At 48.3% G+C, this 26029-nt stretch overlaps 1 long non-coding RNA gene across 1 annotated transcript in view; it reads right to left on the bottom strand.

Annotated features, from left to right (window-relative positions):
* LOC114897509 overlaps positions 1-21784 on the bottom strand; it is a 35190-nt gene extending 13406 nt beyond the window's left edge. Inside the window, exon 1 of the long non-coding RNA XR_003794160.1 lies at positions 21583-21784. This is a non-coding gene — a long non-coding RNA (uncharacterized LOC114897509). The remainder of the gene's footprint in view (positions 1-21582) is intronic.
* Positions 21785-26029: the final 4245 nt, after the last annotated feature.

Here is a 26029-nt window from a genome sequence, read left to right as displayed (position 1 = left end):
GGAAACGGGCAACTCTGTTTCTCAGGGGTAAGTGCAGGACCTTATTTGAAGTTCCTCTAAGTGCTCTTCAGAACACAAGATGTGAGGTGGTTGAGAATCTGCCTGCCAATGCAGGGGACATGGGTTCGAGCCCTGGTCTGGGAAGATCCCACATGCCGCGGAGCAACTAGGCCCGTGAGCCACAGCTACTGAGCCTGCGCGTCTGGAGCCTGGGCTCTGCAACAAGAGAGGCCGCGATAGAAAGAGGCCCGCGCACCGCGATGAAGAGTGGCCCCTGCTCGCCACGACTAGAGAAAGCCCTCGCACAGAAATGAAGACCCAACACAGCCGTAAATAAATTAATAAAGCAAACTGTCAACAAGTAAAAATAAATAAACACTAAAAAAAAAAAAAAAGAGTCCTGCTCTGTCTAAAAGTACTGGTCATCATTGGAGATGATTTTGGAATTTGGTACATTTAACGGAAGCAAATGACTGAAGACTGAAGCCAAGAATGGAAGGCCTGCACTCAGCTGAACACCGTTTGTCTCCGAGGTAGAAGAACACCCCACAGAGCCGGGGCGTTGTTGGCATCAACAACCTCAATGGGAGGATTCCCCCAAAGGCAGTTCTCACACGGCTGCCTTCCCTCCTTCGCCTGGGCAATACCCCCCCTCACCCCCGCAGCAGGCCAGGCGCCTCCTGCCGGGACCGCGCTATGGCAGGTTGGGTGTTCTGGCTCCACTACCCAGACTGCTATTTTCATTTCCCAGCCTCTCTGCCTGAAACAGACTGGAGCAGACCGGACTTCGATTCAGAAACTTGTTAAAACAGACCATCAAGCAAACCCCAAATCAAGGAGTCAACAAGAGCAAAAATTCTTTTTGAGGAGCATTGGGTTCAACACTCTGGAAACTCCCATTAAAACCAGGATCTGGCCAAGGAAGGGAAAAAGGGTGATGGGGAAAATTAATCCCTTTATTTTGGTTATCACATTTTTTTTTTTTTTGCGGTACGCGGGCCTCTCACTGTTGCAGCCTCTCCTGTTGCGGAGCACAGGCTCCAGACGCGCAGGCTCCGGGTGCGCAGGCTCAGCGGCCATGGCCCATGGGCCCAGCCGCTCTGCGGCATGTGGGATCTTCCCGGACCGGGGCATGAACCCGCGTCCCCTGCATCGGCAGGTGGACTCCCAACCACTGCGCCACCAGGGAAGCCCATGGTTATCACATTTTTAAAGATTAAATCTGGTTGAAAAACCACAGAGACAGTCCCAGACGGAAAACGGCAGGTTTCTCCCCACTTGGAGAGCCTGTGGAAGGAGGGCTGCTGTGGCTTGGTGACCAGTGCTGGTCCTGCCTGCGCTGCTCTTCTGAGGTTCATTTGAACAGCCCGGAGATCTGCCTTTTTCTTTGTCACCCGCCCCTCACAGCCCACCCCCTTCCCAAGTCTCTCTCCAAAGGCTCTGCTTCCCTCCCAGAAGCTCAGGATCTGGACAGTCGCAGCACAGGCGCCTCTGACAGCTGACCCAGCGTGGAAGCTGCCTGTGGCCACCAGGTCCTAGTGGAGTCTCAGGAGCTTTAGAAAAAGACCTATCCACTGTCTTGAAAATCAGAAGAAGGACAGTGATTTCATCCTTGTTCTCCTTGTCTTGTGGATATTTCAAAATGGCACCCAGTACACAAAAGTTAACTCAAAATGGATTGAAGACTTGAACATAAAACCTAAAACCATAAAATTCCTAGAAGAAAACATAGGCAGTAAGTTCTGCGAATGGGTCCTGGTGATGATTTTTTTGGATGTGACACCAAAAACAAAGGCAACAAAAGCATAAACAACAAACAAGAGGGACTACATCAAACTAAGACGCTTCTGCACAGCAAAGGAATCCATCAACAAAATGAGAAGGCAACCTACCAAATGGGAGAAAACATCTAACAAGGGGTTAATATCCAAAATATAATAAACTCAAACAACTCAATAGGAAAAAAAAACCCCAATCTTATTTAAAAAATGAGCAGACGATCTGAAGAGATGTTTCTCTAAAGAAGACATACAAATGCCAACAGGTACATGAAAAGATGCTCAACATCACTCATCACCAGGAAAATACAAATCAAAGCCACAATGAGATATCACCTGACACTGTCAGAATGGCCATCATTAAAAAGACAAGAAATAACAAATGTTGGCAAAGATGTGAAGAAAAGGGAACCCTTGTGCATTGTTGGTGGAAATGTAAATTGGTACAGCCACTATGGAGAACAGTCTGGAGGTTCCTCAAAAAGTTAAAAATTAGGGGGCTTCCCTGGTGGTGCAGTGGTTGAGAATCTGCCTGCCAATGCAGCGGACACGGGTTCGAGCCCTGGTCTGGGAAGATCCCACATGCCGCGGAGCAACTGGGCCTGTGAGCCATGGCCACTGAGCCTGCGCGTCTGGAGCCTGTGCTCCGCAACAAAAGAGGCCGCGATAGTGAGAGGCCCGCGCACTGCGATGAAGAGTGGCCCCTGCTCGCCGCAACTAGAGAAAGCCCTCGCACAGAAACGAAGACCCAACACAGCCAAAAATAAATAAATAAATAAAAGAAAAAAAAAAGTTAAAAATTAGGGGCTTCCTGGGAGGTCAGTGGTTAAGACTCTGTGCTCCCAATGCAGGGGGCCTGGGTTCCATTCCTGGTCGGGGAACTATATTCTGCATGCCGCAACTAAAGATCCCACGTGCCGCAACTAAGACCTGGTGCAGCCAAATAAATAAATAAATATTAAAAAAATTAAACTATGATATGATCCAGCAATTCCACTTCTGAAGAAAATGAGAACACTAACATGGAAAGATATATGCACCCCCATGTTTACAGCAGCATTTAAATAGCCAAGATATGGAAGCAAACTGAGTGTCCATTGATGGATGAATCAATAAAGAAAAATGTAACACACACGCACACGCACACACACACACACACGAATACTAGTCAGCCATAGAAAAGGAAATCTTGCCATTTGTGACAACATGGATGGACCTAGAGGGTATTATGCCAAGTAAAATAAGTCAGAGAAAGACAAACACCGTATGATCTCATATGCGGAATTAAAAAAAAAAACAACACATGACAAAAACTGACCTGACGGTTACAGAAAACAGATTGGTGGTTACCAGAGGAAGGATTAGGGGTGGGTGAAATGGGTGCGGGTCCAAAGCTACAAATTTCCAGTTATAAGTCCTGGGACGCACTATACTGCACGGTGAGCGTGGTCTCATTCCGAAGCAAAGGTGTCCAGTGATTTTGGTGAATCTCACCCAGCTCTGCAGGTCAGTGGTGGTTCAACACAGATGGGATGAGAGGGGAGATCATGCTTGTAACCCTAGCATTGCAAAGGGAGCCTCTGAACAGAAGGGTCAGCTGGTAAATGTGTAGTACAGGTTTTCTCTATTTAATAGGTCGTTTTAAGAGGGATGCGTTGATTCCATGACATGCTAGTTTAAAGCCATCCAGAACTATGTATTCCTTTATTTAAGACGTGCATTTTCCCACTTGGGGCGTGAGAAAAAGTACAGTGCTCACTCATCGTACTTTCCCTCTGGTTTCTACTTCCCTTGTTTTTAAAGACTCTTTATCAGCTCCAAAAGATGAAACATCCTCAAATACGAAAGGTCTGCTCTCTATTTGAAAAGACTAGCCCCAAGAAACACACCCACATTTCCACAGACTTCAAAACTGTTCATTAAAATGCATTGAAAGAGAAGAATGTTGAGGAGGGCTGGTGGGGGTCTTGGGGTGCCCGCTCTGGGGGACACACACTGGAGAAGGGCTGTGGGGTCTTGTAAAGTATCCAACAAGATTGTCTACGGAGAGATTTCTTAGAAACAGACGGTGTAATCAGGAGATGTGGGTAACCAAGGACAGTTAACTGCAAGTTTTAACCAGGCGATCACAGGAGTCAGGTCGTCACATGCCTATGGTTAAGCACTGGGATATCTTGTTTAATTTTTTCAACTGGCAACCAATTTAAAAAATAGTTCTGTTCCCTGCTAATCAATCATGCATTAACAAGCAATAAATATTTGAACCCTCTGCTAGGTACTATAGGTGTTTAAAGAGACAGAAGGTGATTTTAACCTAGTCTGGAAATCAAGATGTGTGCACAGGATGACCTGACTGGAACCAGGAATATATTGAGAATCAACAGCACAGAGAAAAGCACAGGGACTGGGAAATGAGGTGGCAGAGGAAACGGGCTGTAACCTGGAAAATAAAACATGAGTGGTGGTCAATTCCCCGTTTGCTCGTCCAGAGCTCACTGATCCTTGAAACCCGACTTTCACGTAATTCAGTGGTTTGGTGCATGTTCCCCTCCCCAGCATTCTTGAAAATGTTTAATGTGTGGGACCAGCCAGCTTATTGAAAAGTTACAATTTAATGAACCAAAAATATTGTGTAAGGCCTATATTCAACATTAAGCGGGCAGACTGCATAGAAAGACAGGATTTCACCTTCATCTACAAAACCCATTCGCAGTCTGCACATGTGCAAAGCCCGGGGGTGTGTGATTTGGCCCTGCGGCTCCATGCTTCGACCTCGAAGCTTCCTGCACACGCAGGCCCCCAGCCTCCTGGGCTGTGCTGTCAGAACCAAGACGGGGCAGTGCCAGCCGGCACCGCGGGTCAGCATGGGCCGTGGGCGTGGTGGCTGCCGTGGAGCTCAGCAAGCCTTGTTGAGGGACTCATTGTCTCGGGCAGCACTCTCCATCCCCTTAGCTGTGCCAACCCTCAGGGGAATTTGGTGGGTGAGGACGTGTCGGACTAGAGGCCAACTCCAGCACCTGTGTGCGTGCGTTTGTGTGTGTTTATGTTTCCGTATGTGTATGTGCATAGTGTGGGTGCATGTGTGTGCACATGTGTAGTGTGTATGTGTATTTAAGTATGTGTGGGTGTATGTTGTGTATATACGTATGCACGTGTGTACTGTGTGCCTGTGTGTGTTTCCTCTGTGGGTGTTGCTTTGTGTGCACACGTGTCCTCTGCATGGACGTGCACACATGCGTATATATTTTGCACATGTGTGTGTGACTGTGCGCACGTTATGCATGTGTACGTGTGTTGTGTGCAAGCGATGGTATTATGAGGGGAGGTGGAGGCCGCTGAGCTGCCGCAGGGACAGATATCGCGAGAGAACCAGGATCCAGACGGAACAGTGAGCGCAGGGGAGGCTCCAGCCTCGGGGCAGACCTGCCAGGCTCCTCCCAGCACCTGGTGGAGCCGCTCGCTGGATTCCTGCCGTGGGCTTCTCCCATCCTGTTCCAGTCTGTTCCGGTCCTGCCCCTCTGAGGGGCGTCTACGCAAGGACACAACAGCTGACAGCGTTTCCCAATCCTCTTGGGTGGGCTCAAGCTTTTACTGGCGGGACTGGTCAAAGGTCAAGGGTGCAACCCGTCGCCGAGGCGGGTGGTGGGGGCTCCTGACCCCCGTGTTGAGGAGGAACAAGCGGGCTGCGTGCACGCGTCCTGAGCGCAGAGACTCCACTCCTGTTCTTCCCGCTGGCCCTTCCTCCTCCTCCAGCCACTGCCCTGGAGTCTGATCCGGAGCTCTGCGCTCCAAAAGCGTTACAGCCCAGGGGCGGTTCCTTCCTCAGGGCCTCATTTCTGCTGAGCGAGAGGTTTCTTAGAACTGACCAAAGTCATATTTGTTTGATTCAGGTTCAACAGATTTCATGTCTGTCAGTACAACTTAAAAATACCCCCGAACATACATGCCCTATTACAGACTTTCTTCCAGGTACATCTCCCTCACATATGAGTTAGCCTAGTAATTTCTTCTCACTTCTGCAACAATAAACTTCTTTCCTGATCAGCTCTACCCAACAGTCACAATATCCCAAATAGGCACTTGTAACGTAAAAGCTGATTACAGGAGGTGCCGAAGTTATGAGGCTCAGAAAATACGACCTATTCAGTGAAAATCAGGAACCAGGGCTTAGAGCTCTGCATACTTTCCTCAGACGCAAAGGAAATCCTAGGAGCCCAGGGGCCGCAGCTGTGGTCTCTCATTACGAGGAAGACGGAGCAAAAGGGGAACAAACCTTAAAGAACAGGGAGGTAATAAAATAGAATCGTTTGTGGGCTGATGAGAATAACTACCAGGATAAGAGCCATGAAGCAAAGATTAATCGGCACGTCAGCGGTTTGCAAGTTTCGAGGAGTTTAACCACAGGAGGACGGCGCTCTAGTACACAGTCCTGCTGGGACCCGCGCGCAGACGGGGTGGGACGGCTGGCGCTTTTGAAGCCCTATCTCCCTCCGCCTCATGCCACCCGATTTTAGTTGTGACTGTGAGTGCCAGACTTGTGCCAAACTATGCATAAAAACGAAGGCAAGTTTAATTTTAAAACCCCAGCTGTTTTTCGAAACCTGTGTATCAAGGACAAGATATATGGTAAGATATATGTAACTTAGATATATATATAGTTGGTGTTTTGATGGATTCTTTTCTGATTTTTTTCCTCTATGCAATATTCATGTACATCTACAGAAAGCAACTACTCTCATTTGCAATAGTTAAAATATTTTATGGGGAGTCCCATATTCCCCTTTCACTTAAAAGTCCTTTACAGGGGGCTTCCCTGGTGGCGCAGTGGTTAAGGATCTGCCTGCTGATGCAGGGAACACGGGTTCGAGCCCTGGTCTGGGAAGATCCCACATGCCATGGAGCAACTGGGCCCGTGGGCCACAACACTGAGCCTGTGCTCTAGAGCCCGCGAACCACAACTACTGAAGCCCATGCACCTAGAGTCCGTGCTCCACAACAAGAGAAGCCACTGCAATGAGAAGCCCGCACACCACAACGAAGAGTAGGCCCCACTCGCTCCAACTAGAGAAAGCCCGCGCACAGCAACGAAGACCCAACGAAGCCACAAATAAGTAAAATTTAAAAAAAAAAAAAGTTCTTTACAGGACTTCCCTGGCGGTCCAGCGGTTAAGAATCCACCTTCCAAAGCACGGGACGTGGGTTTAATCCCTGGTCAGGGGACTAAGATCCTACATGCCTCGGGGCAACTAAGCCCATGCGCCTCAACTAGAGAGCCCGCGCACCGCAACTAAGACCCGATGCAGCCAAAACTAAATATGTATTTTTAAAGTTCTTTACAAACATTTCACCATAGATAAAAAAAATTCAGAACAATTTTAATGACTAATAACATTTCATTGCATTTATATTTAACCAGTTCATTTTGAACTGATACCTTCAATAATTTTTCTATGAAGTAACACAGTTATGAACATCTTCAGATGTGAATATTTGTATTTCTAATTATTTTCTTAGCCTAGTTTCCTAAAAACTAAAATTTCTAGGTCAAAGAGTCAACACACATCTTGACTGACAAGTTGATCTCCACAAAGTGGCTATCAGTCACCTCCCACTGTGTGGTATCTGCAATACCCTGTGGTCCACAGCTTCCACACATGTCTGTGTTCTCCCGTGAAACTGCATCCTTGGTTTATTGGACATGCCTCCTCAAGTCTTTGCAACTACCTAGCAATTGCCTTAGTTTTCTAATCAGTTCTGATTTCTAGGATTACAGGGCTTTGGAGAGAAACACGGAGCTAGTTAGTCGTCCATGACAATCAGAAAGGCTCCTTCACGTGGAGAAGAGCTGTGCTCCTCTGAGCCTTCTGAAATCTTTTGTCATTATAATGACTTGGGCTCTGACTCCCTCCAGCTCAGGCTGATTTCCTGGGCATTGTTTACTACGGAGGATTCAGAGTCTGGGAAGATGCATTCCTGCCTACAGCATCCCCCATGAGGCTAGAACCAGGAATCTGAAGGAGCTGGGGAAGCGTGCTCAGAGCCCTCATCATCTCCTTTTCACTGGATGCTGAGTCAGGAAAAGGGCAGTGGGCCCTGAGGACGTGCCCACCTGCCCTGTCCCAGCCCGGGCCGCCTACCTAACTCTCCCCCAACTCCCTAATTCCCCTCCCACCATCTCTCCACTCACCCAGCCAGAGGCCCTTCCTGCTGACACTTCATGGTGACATATGCACTTCAGATGTAGTGCCTACTTCTCACTCCCTGAGCCCAGATTTCCACCGACATCCGTCCCCACTTTGTTGTGTTTGTGGTCAGTTCCCTCCCCTCAGCAGTGCTGACTATACAGTCTAGTTGGAAGGACCTGGTGCCCTTGCCCGTGTGGGATGCACCAAACCCTAAACACGCAACCAGAAACCATCTCTGCAGCATAAGCTCACTTCCATATTCTTTAGAACACTCTTGAACTTGGATTTTTAAAGTCTTTTTTCTCATCCCTCTATAAGGGCTTCTAATCTTTCTCTAGCATGAAATTTAATTATTTCCACTTGGGGTATCAGCCCTGGCTGCTTTGATTTTAAAGTAATCTCTCATTTGCCAAGGAAAATTCATTAGAGCAAATAGAGGTTTTCTCTCTGTTACATCCCATTAAAACGTGGCAAGAATCAGGCAGAGGGGCCAGCAGACCTGTTTTGAGGTCGCCAAGCAGCCACGTGGGCAGCCGAGCCCCTAGCCAGGAGGAGATCCTGAGACAGGAAATTGCCTTTTGAGAGGCAGAGTCAGAGACGCAGGCTATGTATTACAATGTACACAAACATGTATACATGTACACATACGCATGTGTGTGATCCAGCTCTCAGCAATATTGTAACCTGGCGGCAGAAGACAAACACGCTGGCCTGGGAGTGGTCGCTGTTCTGGAAACTGCACCTTCCAGCAAGTTCAAGTTGAAGAGCCAGTCAGTCTGTGAGGCAAAAGCAGAAAAGGAGCAGCACCCTGGGGCCCGGGGTCCTCTGCCCGGCATGGGTGCAGGCAGGGGCTCGGCAAATGTTCTCCTGTGTTTGATACTGGGTGTTGTTCTCCCAGCTGTGGCTGGCCTGGAACGCTCTGACCACTGCTGCGTGCGGACATGCCCCTGCCTGGGTTATAGGACCACAGCCTTCGGGAAGCTTACAATGACCCTCGGCAGGAATTCCCCCTTCTCCTCCCTGCATAGCATCTGCCATCACTACATTGCCACTGAGTCGGTTCTTCTCTGACAGGGAGATTCATCAGGGAATGGCCAGGACATCGTATACTGCAATGGACTGAAGCCCAATTCAAAATGGCTTAGGGTATGTAGCCCAAGGCCCAGGTGTGATCATCAGGCATAGCTGGATCCAGGTGGTCATATTGGAAATTTGTCCCCATCTTTGGTCACTCCTTCTGAGTAGGCTTCATCGCTGGCTTGGTTTCTCCATGTGGCAGCAACAACGACTCCCAAAGCTTGGGGCTTTCATGTGCTTTGTGTCTAGTCATCAGAAAAAGGGGGGCTTTCCTTCAATAATCCCAGCAGACATGGGTATAATATGTATTGGTCTTGCTAGAGTCAGGTGCCCACCTTGAACCCATCTCAACAGTCGGGGATGGAAGACCCTCCCAGGAGAGGCCTAGCTTGTGGGCCTCCCCTAGAGACACAAGGTGGGGCAGCCCCACCCAGTCACACTCTCAAGAGTGTCACCCAAGTTACATGCCTTGGAGAGGAGTGAGTCCCCAAAGGAAAACAGGGTGCCCTTATGAAGAAGAGAAAGAGGGTGCTGGACAGACAAGCAGAGCAGGTGCCCCTACAGTTGTCAATTCTAATTAGGAAGCAGGGCAGGGGACCATCAGCCAGTTCACCAGAACAGCTGTGCTGGCTTTTACTAAAACATGACCTACTAAGAACATGGCACTCATTAGCGCTGTGCCTCCCTCATCCTTCTTTCCTTGGACAAAGAAGAGCATATTTAGTAACCCCACTTTGTGCTGGCACTGTGATATGCAACACCCAGGCATATCATAGCTAGTCCCTCTACTGAGGTGCTCACTACATAATGTTGAAGGCAAAGATGTTAACAAAAACGCCTAAAGTTATACACAAATATAATCAGTTCTACAGCAAAAGGCTGTGGAGCAACAACTCTGGTTTGGGGTGGAGTGGTTGAAGGTTTCAGAGCTGACAACATTTGAACTGGGCTTTGAAGTATGAATAGGAGCTCACCAGACAGTAATGAGGTATTCAGACGTTGTATGCAGAGGGAAACAAAATATGAGAGGGTGCAGAGTTGTAAATGACTCTGTCACAGAAACAAAACCTTATGCAAACAAGAATACTGTAAGCATAGGCTTTGCTGTTAGTGCAGAGCAATCTTTGTGAATAAGTTAAAAAATACTAACTTAGAACATAGGAAGTGTTTGGCAGGGATGTGGGGAGAGGAGAGAGCTGAAGGTGGAAAAACAGGACCAGATGATGGATGATGTGAAAGAGTCTCGGCCTCATCCCACAGGAAGTGAGGAACCATACATGGGAATCAGCCCACAAACACAGGTTCCCGTGAAGCACTATTAAGGCAAAGTCACTCCCTCTCTTTGCAGCGTGTGCTGCATTTTCGGTGGGTATGTGGCTGGACTTTGGCACAGCGCCCAAAGCTTATGGCATTAAAAGCCACATTGACTTAGACGTAGCTGGTCTGTCAGGGAAGATGGACAGAAGCCAATTCCTCTGAACACAGTCCCTTTTCAGACACTTTACGCAGATTGAAAGTCCAGGAGCAGCAGGCTCTCCCTGCGGTGGGGACGGGGACCCCAGGTCATGTCCACGGTCCTGTAAAGTGGGCTGGCCAATGTGTCACATGGGGGCGAGCAGGACCCCCCTCTTCTACTCATGCCCAGGGCACACGTGGCTCACAGCGGCCAGAAACCAAGGACGGGCCTCCCTTGGCCAAGGTTGTCGAAGTGGGAGGATAGTTCTGCAAGCTGAAGGGTTGGTGCATTGTACCCAGGTGAGATGCCCGTCTCCTAGATGCTCATTCTGGGATCTCAAGATCAGTTTCCCCGTTGACTGCACAATACAGGGAGCCCACTGATCCAGCTGAAAACATAAGAACACCTCACTTTTCTAGAACACTTCCCTCCTGCGTGGTCTGGGTCTCAGACACAAACACCTCGGACCAAAGAAATGTTGAGGCTGTGTGTGCCTTTCTGTTTCCTTTAAGCTTTAAGAAAAAAGGTATGAGGTGGCTGATTGCACCAAAAATACAGGCTATTTCTGGCATTCATTCTGAATGCCACCTGACACGGCCAATTTTGGGATCGTACATTTTCCTCTGAAGGACTCTTCGGTCTGGGTTCACAACCATGCAGCCCTGTGCTAGCAAAGTGCCCAGTACGTGGGGTGGCTGCCCCTATAGCACAGCTCCTGTGTCCCGCATTTGGACCAAGTAGAGAGGCACAGAGACCCATCTGAGAAAAACAAACCATAGACGATGGTTCCCACAACAGATCAAATGAGGAGTGAACCAGACAGGAAGCCCCGAGTGAAGGTGGGGCCTGCCCATTCCCATGAGAATCTCCACGCACATCCAGGCGGCCCTTCGTACCTGAGGCTTGTTTTTTTTTTTTCCCTCCTTGAGTTAACTCATCAATATGCAAACATGCTGGTCTTCATCTAAAAGCTAAACAAAAATCAAGCAGAACCCCCTCTGACGAGCACACGTCAGCCTCCGGATTCCACTTCACTTCTCTGTCTTCCGTTACTGCATGGCTTCCCCCGCCCCCGCTCTGCTGACCAGGCTTCCAGCCCAGGGGTGGCGGCGGCGCCTCTGAAATGCTCTTGACAAAGTCCCTGTCAACTTCCTGTTGGCAGATGTCAGCCTCATCTGCCTGGTCCTTGCAACAGTATTTGGTCACTTTTGCTGACCTTTCAGAAACCAGGTTTTGAAGTGATTTTCTGGGAACTTGCAGTTTTTCTGCTGTGCCCTTGGCCACAAGGCTGGATCCTCTTCTCTTCCTAGAAATAATGGAAATCCTTTTGTCTGTCTCTGTACTCAGGGTGTCGCACCCTATCCCAAGAGTTTAAGCACAACCACAATGCTGACAGGTTCCCACATTTAGATGCTCAGCCCTGCTCTCCGGGCTCACATACCCAGCCTCTGCCTGGACGTCTCACCTGGATCTCTGGCCGGCAGCTCACACGGAAAGGTTCAGCGCAGGACCCCTGCCTGCCCTGCCCTGCTCTGCTCAGCGTGGCAGAGACCAGCACCGGCTCGGGCCCCAGGCTCAGGAACTTTCTATAAACCCGGTCTCCTTACGTCGCAAGCCCAGTCCGTTAGCAAGTCCCAAGTCTGGCCAATTCCCAGTGTCTGAGCCTCCACGTGCCTCTGGGAGCCTGGAGTCCCGTTCCCTGCACCCGGCCCCGCACAGCAGCCAGCGTTCACCCTCCAGTAACCCGCGTGGCCGAGCTCAGAGCCCCCACTGTGCCCAACAGGCCCAACTCCGTCCTTCCTGCCTTCTCCTGGCACCGTTTGCCCAGTCGTCAGCCTTTCCCCCCGGGACGAATATTCCAAGCTGGCGTACGCTCTTCTCCAGGCTCACTTCAGTCATCCACTCGAAGGCCGTGGATACTGGAGCTTTGGTGACCCTGAGCCCACCCTGTTACTTCATCCCCTTGCCCTCCTGGGAGTCCTCACGGCCTGAGGGGCCGCGTGTCTGATCCAACTCCGTCTTCTGACCAAAGGAGCTGCAGGTGCCGTGAGCTCGGGGCCTCGGCTGGTGCCGACTTCTTGCCCTTCATCCAGGCATCTGAGGCAGCAGTGGGTGCTAAGGACATTCTGTGCGTGAATTATGGTAAATTGAAGCTGGGATGGGTTAAGTAATGTAAGCAGTTTTAGTAAGTGGTCTGATGACAAAGCAGTGTAGAAGCTGTGCGCACATCGGGCAGGTAACCTTGCAGCGACCTTGAGGCACAGGCCCCATTTTAATTGTTGGAGAGAAAGAGATTGGCATTCATGTTGGAGCAGCAAAAACAGATGCGCAGAGGCAGAAATAGACAAAATGTGTTGATGGAATTTAAAAGAGAGGAGTTTTATAGCATCAGAGAAGTTGGAAGAGAAATCGTGCGAAGTAAGTTGAGACTAATAAATGGAGGGCACCCAGCAATGGGCCACAAAGCCTGGGCTGCAGGGGGCGCGGCAGAGGCTGTGAAGGCATACGGGTGCTGAGGTCCTAGGACTCACTGTGTGTCCAGTCCGTAGGCTTAGTGGGGATTCAACAGAAACAATGGGTCTGCTCTATAAAATCTGTTGACTGGGAAAAGAAAAAAACCCACGTTTTTGTGTCCATTAGCAAGAAAATATACTTCATTTCACATTTTAAATTGAAATGTGTGACATTTACCTTCTTTCTCTATAAAAAAAAATCTGCTTTCAAAAAAGTGATCATATTAAGAAGAAATGAGAAATTCTTACTGACTCAAAATTCAATCAGCCTGGATCATTAGACCATAGATTACACATGTCACCAAAAATCCTTCTAAACCAGCATTTGACACAAGAATTGAAATGCAGCATTGAACCAGTTTGAACAAATCTGGAGCAGTGGTGTCTGTGCTTTATATATATATATATATATATATATATATATATATATATATATATATATATACATACACACACATAGATATTTTATATATAGGTATAGATATTTATAATTTAAATATCTATATATATTTCTACTTGTCAAGAGATGATCGGTTAAAGAGAACGTTTTATTCAATACTCCAGGTCCGTTGTGGACAGATCTTAGAGAAAGTCTCCTTTTGCATGAGGTTAAAACAACTGCACTCTATTCCTTTACACTAAAGGAGCCTCTCAGTGTCAGCCAAAGTCAGAATACTTGAAGCTTAACGTGCTGCGTCTCCTTATGGAAATTCCTTCTGCAGACGTTTGTGGAGTTTTTGTATCAATGTTTCAGAGGTAAAACCGCTTGCCATATGTGTTACTTCCTCCATTTGCCAGAAAACTTTAACCAAAATCACCTTTTTTTCCCTCTATGAATTTTAGAAATTAAAATTCATCAAGATGGCAGATGAGCATATGAAAAGATGCTCCACGTCGTATGTCATTAGGGAAATAAAAATTAAAACAATGAGATCCCACCACACACATATTAGAACGGCCAAAATCCAGAGCACTGACACCAAATGCCGACAAGGACAGGGAGCAACAGGAACTCTCGTCACTGCCGGTGGGAACGCAAAAGGGTACAGACACTTTGGAAGACAGTCTGGTGATTACTTATAAAACTAAACATACCCTTACAATGTGATCCGGCAATCATGCTCCTTGGTATTTACTCAAAGGGATTGAAAACTTATGCCCACACAAATGTCTATAGCAGCTTTATCCATAACTGCCAAAACCTGGAAGCAAATGAGATGTCCTTCAGCAGGTGAGTGGATAAATAAACTTGGCCTGTCCAGACAGTAGGATATTAGAATGTCAAGTCCCAACAATTTCTGAGGCAATGCAAAAGGGCAGCTGAGGAGAAAATCCTGCAGTCCTGGAAGGAAGCTCTTTGTTCAAGGAACAATCTTTCCAAGCCGCTCTGTTTCTAGGGGCATCTAAACTCTGCCCTTCTGAATGAGGCAGAGTATCAGGAATTTTCCAATTTTCTAATCTCCAGCTCATCTCCAGAATTCACAGTGGAAAACAGTCTGCAGAGTTGCCTCCGTGGGTTCAATTCTTGGGGTCAAACCCAACATAAGACCCAATTTCTAATCAGCCCAGCCCAGAAGCTGGCGGCTTCCTGCTAAGGGCAGCCCACAGGCTGGTTCTTCTGTTCCCTTGGCCACCGCCAGGGAGCTGGGTCATGTCTCTTGTAGAACAACAAACCAGCCAAGGGCTACCTGTGAATCTCTACAAGCGGGAGATTCTGGAAAGTTAAAGTTAATGCATCATTGCACATATGGTCTGGGGTCGTGGGGGTGGATTTACCCGATAGACCAACATTTTCTTTTTTAAAAAAATTAATTTATTTATTTATTTTGGCTGCATTGGGTCTTCGTTGCTGCACGCGGGCTTTCTCTAGTTGCAGCGAGCGGGTCCCACTCTTTGTTGTGGTGCATGGGCTTCTCATTGCGGTGGCTTCTCTTGTTGCAGAGCATGGGCTCTAGGCACGCGGGCTCAGTAGTTGTGGCGCACGAGCTTAGTTGCTCCGCGGCATGTGGGATCTTCCCGGACCAGGGCTCGAACCCGTGTCCCCTGCACTGGCAGGCGGATTCTTAACCACTGTGCCACCAGGGAAGCCCCAGACCAACATTTTCTGTAAAACTTTTCGACAAGTGAAAGACAGTGTGGTTGAAACGTAACAAGCAGGATTACCCAGAAATGACCCCAGGGGCAACTTCCATTCTGAGGGCCATGGCGCTCAGACCACCCCTCAGCAGGAGGACCCCAGGGACCTCCTGGAATGGAATTTAAAAGAGAGGAGTTTTATAGCTGGGAGCTGGGAGCTGCTGGCCCCACGTCCCGAGCAGGAGCTTGCCACCCAGAGCCCTCTCCTGAACACTCAGCCCATGGGAGGGGCTCAGAGGGACGCTCACCCCTCGCAGAGCGGCCCCAGCACGCCACGGCCCCACCGGGAACGGGCGCCCCTCGTCCCCCCAGGCTAAGTCTGCCCCCACCTGAGTGTGAACACACCTCAGCTGCCAGCGCTTCGATGGAAACAGTGGTTTCATTCTCTGTCTCTCAGTGATGGATCTTTCAAATGTCACACTCAGGTCCTGGGCCCTAGACTCAGAACTCACTGGAGGAGTGCGAGTGGCCGACGCAGGGGTGCGGGCTCAGGAGCAGCTGGCACGTGCTGACCCCTGGGTTCCTTTTCCCCACCCTCCTCCTGCACCAGAGCCCCCGCCGTGGCCAGAAGCTCTAGACCTCCTTCCTCTGCCCAGGCCCTTTCTTCAGGTCTGAATTTCACCCATAAACTCCCTGCTGGTGGCTGAGGAGAAGGCAGGAGGGTCAGAGTCAGAGGAAGAAGATGTGAGAAGAAGTTGCCCGGAGGCCTTGAAGGTGAAGGAGGGGGCAGGAGCCTCGAGGAGCTGGAAGAAGACAGGGAAGAGGTTCCCCCAGAAGCCTCCAGAAGGAACTGCCTGTGCATTCACTTCAGACTTCTGTCTCTACAACTGTAAGACCATAAATATGTGCTGTTCTAAGCCAGTGAATTTTTGGAAATGTTCTACAGCAGCAATGGGAACCCTAATTCATCACCATTTCCTTGTTTTCACTCTCCAGTTTTCTTACTGACTTCATGGTGTGTGGTGATCAGAACTGCATATACTACTCTGTGAGAGGGTAGGGGAATATCGGCCAGATTTGTTTGGTGGCCAGGAAAATTATTTCGTAACCTCAAGAGAAGAGTACAGACCAGAACCTTTGGAGACAGCCTTCTAGAGAATCCTGGGTACCAGGAAGCACACTGACTTTGAATTTTAGTGAATGATTATATTGTCCACAATAACAGTGATGTACTGTATTCTTTTCTACAATTGACCCTGTTCTAAGTCTCATTAGAAAGTTGAAAGCCCATTTAAGGAGTCTGGGAAGATGGTGGCAATTTAGTGTTTTTGTATTTTCCCCAAATTCTCCCAGAAACAGACATACTAGATCTGAAAGCAAAACTAAGAACCCAATACCCACGGATCCCACAGTTCTGGAACAGTCTGAACCCTATCAACTCAAAACTAACAGAGCTCTCCCAGCACCCAGATTCCTTCCCTCAGGAGAAACTCCTGAGGACTGAATCTGGCCAAATTGATCAGGACGCACAGTAGGGGCAGAGGAGAAGACACCTCGCAGGTGGTCGGGGAGGGGAGACAAGCGGGTTGATTTCTGAACCGCCCAGGCTAAATTGCTCATCGCTTTGTGAAAACAACAAAAGAGGAAGCACCAGGGCTTCAAAGTTAAAAAGCTATGCCAGCCCATTGCTATCTCCTGACGATTCAGGAAAAGTCTTTGTTTTGTTTTATTTTTAAAAATAAGCAGCATGAACAATCACAGGAAAATCTACCCGAGCATTGTCAATTCCCTGCCAACAATAAAGGCGTGCCAGGAAAATACAGGGCTTCCTGCATATTGAAACACACCCATAATAGCAATAACTATAACAATAACAGAAGGAAACCACTAAGTTAAAAGCGGGAGCAGGCATGGGCATTGTTATTCTGAGACTAAGGTTTTTACGTTGAGGTCAGATTGAGTCATTACTTTGATATCATTGAGAATCAAAATAGTGTGAGTGAAAGGAGACGGTCATGCAATGGATGAGGTTAAGTAAAAACACTGTATTCCTAAATTCGAATGGGAATTATGGATATGAAATGACTAGCTTTGTACAGAAAAGGACTGAAAACAGTGACCAAACCCGATCAATAGTCACCCCCAGTGAGTAGATATCTCACTAAAACCATCCATGGCTTCCGGGAGAAATGGAAGATTTCATGTCTGAGTCGGGAAATGCACCATCTAAAACATCGTGTCCACCAGAAAACAAGAAAGCCACCAAAGGTCTCCAGGTCCACGTCAAAAGGATTCACTGAAGAGGCCCCCACCGACTGAAGATGTGAGAATTACCGCATTGAAACACATCCAATGTTTAAATCCATGAGTTAACAGACATTAAAACAAACTAAAACAAAAAGCGCAAAATCTAAATTGAACCTCAAGGTACAAGTAGTTGATGAGGGAAAGTGTTTTTTGTTTTTTTAAAATAGAAGCTTGGAATTAAAATGCCATTGTTTCACAACTCAGCATACCTGAGTAAATCTAGGCAACCATTTTCAAAGGCTGGTAACATCACCAAGAGAGACAGCCAGGCACCGGGGTTCCCATTATGATGGGATCTGCTTTGGTGCCCGGAGGCCTCCAGCCGGCCCCAAAACACTCACCCTTCCACAGCTCTGCATTCTCCCAGCTAAATGAGGCCACAGATTAACAGATACCATGCTGGGTGTTTTGTTTTGCTAAGCAATTATTGTCAACTTTTTGCTTAATGATAGAAATGCAATTACCTCCCATCTTTCAGAGATCCTTAGGGTGGATGCAACAGTACCATATCTGGAATTGCCCCAACGCCCCTGGGGGAGAGTGGTAGGCAGGGCAAAGATGGAACCGGATCGCTCAGCTGTATAACCTTTTCTCTCTACTGACAAATTTCCACAATAAGAAAAAAAACAAGACAAACACGCACAAAGCCACACATACTCATTTAGATGAGAACCTGAATGGATTTGGTCCTACAGGGCTTGTGGAGCCGCTGAGGGTGGAAATTAGAACCGGGAGACGTTTTTGTTCTATGGCACCTCCTGAGCAGTTTTGCAGCATTAAGAGCATTTTAAGTTGTACCCAAACTCTCACCAAAAAGAGATCTCCCTGATCCATTCTTATGCAAGGAGCTGTGATGTCAGCTTTGTTGATTTAAATTTTAAGCAAAGGGTAGATGGCGGTGACCAGGGGCCGGGAGGTGGGGGAGGTGGGCAGGAGCTGGTCAGAGAGACAAAGCTGCAGGGACGCAGGGTGAGCAGTCCCGAGACTACTGTCCAGCACAGTGACTGCAGGTGATAACGCTGGGTCAGGTCCTGGAAATTCGCTCAGGGAGTAGACCTCAGGTGCTCTGACCACACACAGTGGTCACTACGTAAGCCAGACGTGCTAATTAGCTTGACTGTAGTAACCGTTTCACTGTGTGTGTTTCAAACCAGCATGCTGGACACCCTAAAAATTTTAAATTCTTATTTAAATTTTAAAAATTTAAATGCTGAAGAGCTGTGAAAGTGCACTTCTGCTAAATGCTGCCTTCCTGTTGCTTCTGGTGTGAGTGGCACCCTCGAAGGCCGCGGCTGTTCCTCGTTCTCCTCTGCAGTCCTAGAAGTAGGTGGTACCATAACCAAACTGGAGTTGAGGTGCACGGGTCACACGGCCCTGGGAGCAGGTGCCCCAGAGAGCTGCCCTAACGTTCTTGCCCAGGCCTTCCTCTTCCCTCTGAGCTTCATGTTTACCCCAAGGGAGCCTTGCACCCCCCTCACAGCCCCACCTGCTCCTGGTACGTGCCCTGCAGGCCTCTGCCCACATCGGCCCCTGGAGCCGCGCACAGAGGGGAGGGCTGGCAGGCGCCGTGCTCCTCCCACAAAGCTGGCTCCACTCGCCTCTGCAACTTCCTTTTTCTCTTTCCCGAATCTCCAGTCCTGGAGCATGTCCCGTGGTTAATGGGCACCTGTGCTGTCTGCCAGGGCCTCCTGATGGGGCTCCCCAGCTGCCCGCCACTCGACACCCTCCGTGTGAAGACAGGCTGGTCCTCTGGGGGTGAATCATGTGGTTACGTCCATGCTCAAAAAACTCCAAACTTGTTCTCAGCCTGTGAGGCTCTGCAAATCCAGCCCTGCCTTTTCTCTCCAAACTCAGGTCCCGAACCGGCCCCTCGATCTCGTGGCTCCAGCCCCTGTGGGCTTCTCTCTGAGCTGCAAGGGGAGAGTTCCATTCCCCTCGTAGGACCCTCACTCTCACTGTCCCGTGTGCTGATCTTCACATCTGTCTGTGCGGCTGTGATTCAGATCTGGTGAACTGACATGGCTTCCAGGGGATCTTTATCCCGCTGATTTGATCATGGACCTAAGCCTCTGTGTTTTCTTGACTGTGTTTTAGTGAAGCCTCTTGCTCCCCGGCGGGTGCACGTTACCTGGGAACAGCCCCATCTTGCTGGCCCTGCTCACCCTCCACCTCTGGGTCCTGCCGCAGTGCTGGGCCCAGACTGAGTGCTCAGTGAAGGAATTTCTGCCCCTTGGTCTCCACTCCACTCCTGCTGTCTCCCCAGAGCAAGTTTTGTTAGTTCCCCTCCCAATGCGTTTTTCCATTTTCTTGGAAGGAAAAGGGTGCAGATCCTCCCTAAGCCAAGGTCAGCTCCCTCGCAGGGACTTCCTGCACATGCTGCCGTTGGAGCTGCACCTGGGGCCAGGCGCCTTCCCTGAGCGCTGGGTCCTCTGTCTGGAAGGGGCACGGTGGGCCGTGGGGGACGAAGTCAGACCAGAGATGAGGCCCCATGGCTCTGAGGAGCAGATGCCCAGGTTCCCAGGGGTCATTTCATTCCCATCTCCGCCCCCGACCCTGCTGTCCCCTCAGGAATCATGAGCGGCCCCGACTCCTGTCTCTCCTAGATCCTTGGATGCTGGACCCCAAGGGAGCCTCCCTCGGGAACGCGTTTGTCGTTGATGGGCTTCCGTTTGTTGGCCAGGCTCAGCAGCCGCAGGAATCAAGCTCTCCTCCTACAGAGACACCAAACCCCCAAAGGGGCCTTCAGTTACCCCTTCCAGTCGCTCCAAGTTAATTAAAAAAAAGTGCTCACTGCTTCAGGTGTCTGCTATTTGTTTTGACAAGGACCGGCTGTCTCTCTGGGAAGAGGCAGCTATGGACCAGCTCCCTGGCACGGCCAGCTGCGTCTCAGCTCAGATTGGGACTGAGGCCACTGGCAGAAACTTTGTTCTCCTGACCTTGAGAGGATGACAGCCAGGAGCCCCTTTGGACTGAATAATCCTATAAAGTGCTCAGTGGCCTGGAAAAAATGATTTTTTCAGCTTTAATCCGTTATGATATGTTATTTGAAAATGTAATCTTCCGTGCAAACAAGCAGCACACTGGCCTCCTTTGCTGGCCTGACGTCCCCGTCTGGGCTGACAGTGTCTCTTCAAAGCCGTCCTCTGGTCGTGTCTGCAGGCTGTGAACTACTTGCATATTGGGGAACCTCGAGCCGGCGTGAAAAGTGAATTCAGTCCTTAGTAACCAGGTGGCCTTGTCTCTGGGGCCCCGGCTAACAGATAGGAAGCACCAGGCTCTGCAAGGGAACTGAACACAAACGTCCACGTCCTCCAGGGACTGAGTACATCTAAACCCTCTAATCCTTTCTGAGAACCTGTCTCGCTTGTTTGGATTACACCAGTTCAAGGGGGGCTTCGGGGTCATGCACCTAACTGGACCTGGGAGGAGCTGGGGGCTGCCACGGCCGCCCCATGCCCCCTCTTCTCTGCCCAGCAGGGTCCTGCCCTCAGCCCCTGGACACAGGCCCAACCATGGGGAGGGAGTGTAAGGACGAACCCCTGGACACATGCTCTGGGGAACGCCAGGCACAGCCCAAGGGGACGTGTCTGATCAAGGGACCCCCACTGCATCTTCAGGATCCAGTCCCTGGGCTCCGTGGGGCAGAGTAAAGGGATGTCAGGGTTGTGGAAGGAACATAGGTTTGGGTGAAAGAGGGTCTGGGTTTGATCCTGCCTCTGTCACTCAGGGCCTTTGGGAAGACATACTCAGTTCCCACACAGAGGTGCAGGATGATGCTGGCTTCCTCCCTCGGACAAGGAGGTGAGGGTACACCCAGCCTGGCCGGACAGCAGCTGCTCACATGCACTTCCACTCTCTGCCTTATTTATGCATTATACACTGATCTGTGCTGTGGAGGAAAGGCCCTCCTCCCTCCTGGGAGGGCATCAGGCACGGCACTCGTGAGAGAGGTGGGGTGCTGGGACCCTGCCTCACGGCCTGCCCCCACCATCTGCAGGAAGGACTGTGGTGCCCAGTCACATACGGACACACAGCAGGAGCGAGGGCACCCATCCCCGCAAGCTCCCTTCCCACCACACGGGGCTCCGCCCCACATCCTGCCCCGCAAACAAGACACGCAGGCCGGCCTGTCCTCAGGAGCAAGGATGGCCCACGCCCTTCGGGGCAGGAAGAGGCGGCAGCAAGCTTACCTGCAGCATATGGACAGATGGGGTTACTCCAAGCCCTTGGGGACTCTGGCAAAGTCGTGTTGGAGAGAGGGGAGCTACTGCCATCTGGTGGACGACGCTGGAGATGCTGCCCAAGGTCTCGCAGGCAGGACACCCCACACGGAGGACTCTCTGCTCCCAAAGCAGGAACTGACTCGGCTCTGGACTCACGCTGTCCAACAGAATCACGTGAAATGTTAAGTGTGCTAGTAGCTACACGAAAAAGTAAAAAGAAATTAATTTTCATAACATTTTATTTAACCCAACAGATCCAAAATATGATTCTTTAACCATGTACTCAATCTAAACATTACTAGTGAGGTTATTTTACACTTTTCTTCCTCCCCAGCACGTCTCCGTTCCAGTGTGAATTTCACACCGACCGCACCTCTTGGTGCAGACCGGCCGATTTCCAGGTCCAGGAGCCTCTGTCATTTTGGACCAGTGGTGGCCTGCCGGAGTCTGGTGTCCCCTTTCTGAAAAGTGGAAGAGTCTCAACTACCCTGTAAATTGAGCCTCCAGTACTTACTGGCTGGTATTGTTCCCACCAGGGTCAAAGGTTTTCTAAGACAGGGTTTTGCACTTCATTTGTGTCTGTGAAGCTCCTCAGCCACCTGGCAGAGTAGATGCTTAATTAACTTCTGAGTCCCTTTGGCTGAAGTACTGCAGATGAGCGTGAAACCAGACGTCTGTTCCTCAAGGTTGGAAGCTGGAGTCCAAGGTCAAGGTGCTGGGGACCTGGGGTCGGGTGAGGACCCGCTTCCTGGTCTGCAGATCCTGTTTTCCCTGAGTCCCCATGAGCACCGAGAAGCTGTTTAAAGCTTCGAGGATGCTGTAGTCACAGGCCTCAGGGGCTGGGGGAGGGAACAGACCTGTGAGCCTGGGCAGGAGGGCCAAGTCCACTGCCCTAACCTTGATATGTGTTGACCCCAGTCAAGGCATTGAAGAAGGGACATCCTGCACCAGATCCTCAGTCTTTAGTCTGCCTGGGGGTGGGGGAAGAATTCTCTCTCTCTGCCTCTTGACCTACCTACCATAAGGGACTTGGGTAGTCACCCAAAAAACAGAATAAAGCAGACTGAATTGTAATTAAGATGAAGGAAGAAAAAAAGGTGGGCACTAATTAACCAGGGAAAGGAATGACGCTTCAATGGAGACGATGACACAGATGAATGAGTTTGCTGCAAATTTGGTTCCCACCTTCCTAGAATGATCTGCCAAAAGGGAGGCATCCTCAACCATGGTTTAGTCAACGTGCAGGAGGTAAAACTAACCATTATCCAGGGAATTTGTTGCTCTTCCTGGTATGAAGTCAGTGGGAAGGGATTTCTCCTGGGAGGTCTATGAAGTTCACCATCTCCAACTTTCTGTCCTTGGATGACATGAGAGAACTCACCCTGGAGGAAGACCATATGGATGCCATCTGTGCAGGGTCGCCGCTGTCAAAGCTCTCACTCTGGATGATATATGAGTGCTCGAATTATAAATGCGACGAGTGTGGAAGAGTCTTCACCACAGCTCTAACCTAACATACCAGAGAGCGCACACAGGCTGAAAATCAACGTCTCTGTAACCCCTAAGTTTTCTTTTTTAAAAATTTTATTTATTTATTTTTGGCTGTGTTGGATCTTCGTTGCTCTGCGCGGGCTTTCTCTAGTTGCGGCGAGCGGGGACTACTCTTTTGTTGTGGTGCGTGGGCTTCTCACTGCGGTGGCTTCTCTTGTTGCGGAGCACGGGCTCTAGGCACGTGGGCTGCAGTAGTTGTGGCACACGGGCTCAGTAGTTGTAGCGCACGGACTTAGTTGCTCCGCTGCATGTGGGATCTTACTGGGCCAGGGCTCGAATCCATGTATTGGCAGGTGGATTCGTAACCACTGCGCCACCAGGGAAGCCCCCGTAACTTATCCTTAAACAACACGAGTGACCTCCATTTGGGAGGGAGCCTCTCTCTGTTCCCACTGCAGCAGGGACTTCATCTAAGCTTCAGCGTTAATGTGCACAAGAAAATTCAGGGTAGGAAGAACTATAAAAACCGGAAAATCTTTAGAAAAGTAGACAAGTCTTTACCAGGAGAAGCAAGTTGGAAGTGAAATAACACATAACTCATGCTGGAGAAGTTATTAAATGAAAGAAATGTAAAAAGCCCTTTACTTGTAGAATATGTGAGACTGCACACTGTATAAAACACTCAGTGTAATGAATTAAGGAAAGCCTTCAGTGATTTCCAACCCCTTAGGTAATATTAAAGTTCCCATACTGAGGAGATACCAATCTTAAAATCAAAGTGAAAAAGCCTTCAGCGGAAATTCATGTTAGAAGTCTCAGAATTGGAAAAACCTCCATCATAAATGTTTTACAACACAATTCATCCATAAATTCAAACTTCTGCCTAATGACTTATTATTGAATATAAAATAAAATAAAATGTAGGAACATGGAACAATTTGGGAATGTTGAGTGCAGAATTTTGTGAAAATTATTACATTACATTTTATAATGTAATATATAAATATATAGATTAAAAGTTGCAGCTGAAAAGCTATTATGTTGGTCACTTTCCAGTTTTTTTACATAGCTCTAAATATAATTAAGATGACTGGGGTCAATTAGAAAATAAATTTCTGTGTTAACGGAAATATGTAGAATATGAGTGTTAACTATACTCTGCATAGCTATAGTCCAGCTTTCTTTGCTTATTTTTAACAAATGTACCTTCTCCATCCTTTTACTTCTAATATATCTGTATCTTTATATTTAATGTGGGTTTCTTTTACATAACGTATAGTTGAGCCTTTTTTTCTTTTTTTTAAAATCCCCTCTGACAGTCTTTTTTTTTGGCTGTGCCCCACAGGCTTGTGGGATCTTAGCTCCCTGACCAGGGATTGCACCAGGCCCTCAGCAGTGAGAGCGCACAGTCCTAAGCACTGGACTGCCAGGGAATTCCCAGTCTTTCTTTTAATTGATGTATTTAAACGTCTGATGTTTAAAGTGGTTACTGTTACTATTGGATTGGTATCTATCCTATTTGTAACTGTTTTCTATTCATTGCCCTTGTTCTTTATTATTTTTTTTGTCTTCCAATTTTTTCTCCCTTACCTGGTTTTAACTGAGCATTTTATATAATTTATATAATGCCATTCTTTGTTCTTACTGTATCAATTAATCAATCATACTTCTAGAAAATGTTTGTCACTGTCCTTGAGTTTGCAATATGCATTTACAACTAATCTAAGTCTACTTTAAAGTGACACCATGCCACTTGCAAGTACCTTACAACAGACTACAGGCTTCCCTGCTATCCACTTTCTTATATGTTAGCAATGAACAACTGGAATTTGAAATAAATTATTTATATTAGCACCCAAAAAATGAAATCCTTAGGCATAAATCTAATAAAAGATATATAAGACTTATATGAAGAAAAGTACAAAACTCAGTGAAATCAATAAATATGTAAATAAAAGTAAAGCTAGTCCATGTACATGGTGAGGAAGACACAATTCTGTCATGATATCAGATCTTCCTGATTTTGACCTGCACATTCAATAGAATGCCAGTCGAAACCCCAGCAAATTATTTTGGGGGTATCAGATTTTAAAGTTTATATGAAAAGACAGAAGACCAAAAACTAACCTAACATTGAAGGAGAAAAACAAAGTTGGAACACTGACACCACCCAACTTTAATACTTAAAGTTACCATAAAGCTACAGTGATCAAGACACTGTGGTATTAACAAAAGAACAGACAAACAGTTTAATAGAACAGAATAGAAAGCACAGAAAGAGAGTCATACAAATATACTGGACTGATCTCTGACAAAGGCACACAGGCAATTCAATGAGGAAACAACAGTCTTTTGAACAAATGGTGTTGGAACAACTGGACAGCCACAAGCAAAATAATGAATTTAGAGGCAGATATTACACCCTTCATAAAAATCAACTGAAAGTGCATCACAGACTTAAATGTAAAATATAAAACTCCTAGAAGAAAACATAAGAGAAAGTCTAGATGACTCTGGGTTTGGAGATGACATTTTAGGTGCAGTGCCAAAGCCATGATTCATGTCAGAAAAAAATGGATAAATTGGACTTCATTAAAATTTAAGGTACTTCCCTGGTGGTCCAGTGGTAAAGAATCCGCCTTACAATGCAGGGGACTCAGGTTCGATCCCTGGTCAGGGAACTAAGATCCCACATGCCACAACTAAGCCCCTCGGGCCACAACTACTGAGCTTGCGTGCCTCAACTAGCGAGCCTGTGTGCTGTAAACTACACAGCCCACACGCCCTGGAGCTTGCACGCCACAACTAGAGAAGAGAAAACCTGCACGCCACAACTAGAGAGAAGCCCATGCACCACAACGAAGAGCCCGCACGCCGCAACAAAAGATCCTGCATGCCGCAACTAAGACCTGACGCAGCCAAA

The sequence above is a fragment of the Monodon monoceros genome, unplaced genomic scaffold, assembly GCF_005190385.1.
Source record: "Monodon monoceros isolate NGI ecotype Baffin Bay Population unplaced genomic scaffold, NGI_Narwhal_1 Super_Scaffold_17, whole genome shotgun sequence".
NCBI classification, from domain to species: domain Eukaryota; kingdom Metazoa; phylum Chordata; class Mammalia; order Artiodactyla; family Monodontidae; genus Monodon; species Monodon monoceros.
The sequence above is the reverse complement of the archived record's forward strand: the minus strand, read 5'-3'. Positions and strand labels throughout refer to the sequence as shown.